Consider the following 1756-nt stretch of genomic DNA (forward strand, 5'->3'; position numbering starts at 1 on the left):
ATGTGCGATTTCTCAAACTCTAAACTAATCAAATTTGATATTTATTATTATTATTCGCATCTAACTATAAATATTTGGAGAGTAGGCTTTTGTCAGATGATAGTGATGTGAATGGAGACGCAAATATTGGTTTCATGTGTCCTAGTATGATTTCGGCGACCATGCTACACCATGAACCAGTTGCCTCGATCAACTACATGCAAAGGACATTGAGAGCCAATCGAAATATGAAATACATCATGCTTCCATACATTGAAAAGTATGCTTTATTTTCCAACTTTCGTACATTGAAAAGTATGCTTCCCTTTTATCTTTATATATGAACTTATCACATTTTGTTGCATGCTTTAGTCAACATTGGATTCTTCTCGTCCTTTCTCTATACAAAGAAGGTATATGTATTTGATTCGCTTAGGAGATCAGATAGATCCTTAGCTATCAAGGAACCGCTGCATACGTAAGTTAATAATTCTTATAATTCTTACATGTATTTTAAATACTTTATAACTAGTAATTCTTTTATAGTACTTAGTGCATATACGTCATTGTTGTTGTTGTTGTAGTGCATATACATCATTCCTGCTCCTTGAAGGTATCAAGGCAACAAAATTGTCTTGGGTATCTATGAAGGTAAAACTCTTATGGTTTTGTATTTGATATGCATTTTAAGTTCTATTTAATATTTCTTAATTTTTTGATTCTAATATGTGTATTTCAATGTGGTGTAGTGTGCTCAACAAACGGGAGGAGATGAATGCGGCTATTTCGTTATGAAATACATGTTTCAAATCGTCCGCTTCCTCTATCAGGCAAATGATTTGAAGAAGGTATGTATATGTTGTAAATTGGTTACTTTACTTATATGATTTTAAAGTTTATTAACTAAGTTAACATATTTATAGGATTTTCCTAAAAGCGTTGAACCATACACCATAGAAGATATCAACGAAATCAAAGATAATTTTGCGCGATTCTTTCAACATCTCGTGGGAGAAGAAAGGGCCAAGTAGTGTTAGTGTAGTAAGTGTAGTAGATGTACATAATTGCTTTATTATTGCAACTTTGGTTGAGTATATGGCAACATTGGTTTGCTTGCTTGGGATTATTTGAGATGTATTGAAACAGGTTTTGATATATATATATATATTCCCAACGATTTCTTGGGTTATCCATATTACAAAGGAGACTCTGCCGAGTTTTCCCCTCACAATTATTAATATGAATGTTTGTTTAGTTTTGAATCATCGAATATTAGTAATATGTAAACAAACCAACAGAAAATCTGAAAAAATCGAAAAAAAAATAATTTTATGAGCAATTTGCGTCGCACATGGCACTAAGTGCGACGCAAATTACACACAATGTGCGTCGCACCTTGGCCATGTGCGACGCACATTGCCCTGCTGCCATGCTGCTGAGAAGGCCATGTGCGTCGCACATTGCCAAGGTGCGACGCACATGGCCTTCTCAGCAGCATGGCAGCAGGGCAATGTGCGTCGCACATGGCCAAGGTGTGACGCACATTGTCTTCTCATGCTGGCCTGGTTGGAAGGAAATGTGCGTCGCATCGTATATAGGTGCGACGCACATAGCTCATCCATTTGCGTCGTTTCCCGAGCGACGCAGATCGTTTCCTTGTCATTTGCGTCGAGGGCTTTGGCGTCGCACCGAAGTCCGACGCAAATGGGCGCCTCACGTCCGACGCAAATTGCGTTTTCTCTACTAGTGTAACCACCCATGATCTCCACGACTACGC

General features: G+C 37.8%; 1 long non-coding RNA gene across 1 annotated transcript; it reads left to right on the plus strand.

Moving 5' to 3' along the window:
• Positions 1–563: 563 nt before the first annotated feature.
• Positions 564–1392, plus strand: LOC125492055 (uncharacterized). The gene is made up of 3 exons (XR_008970098.1): positions 564–630; positions 729–827; positions 903–1392. It is a non-coding gene; the product is annotated as an uncharacterized LOC125492055 (long non-coding RNA).
• Positions 1393–1756: the final 364 nt, after the last annotated feature.

This window comes from Beta vulgaris, chromosome 7, assembly GCF_026745355.1.
Source record: "Beta vulgaris subsp. vulgaris cultivar EL10 chromosome 7, EL10.2, whole genome shotgun sequence".
Lineage (NCBI taxonomy): Eukaryota > Viridiplantae > Streptophyta > Magnoliopsida > Caryophyllales > Amaranthaceae > Beta > Beta vulgaris.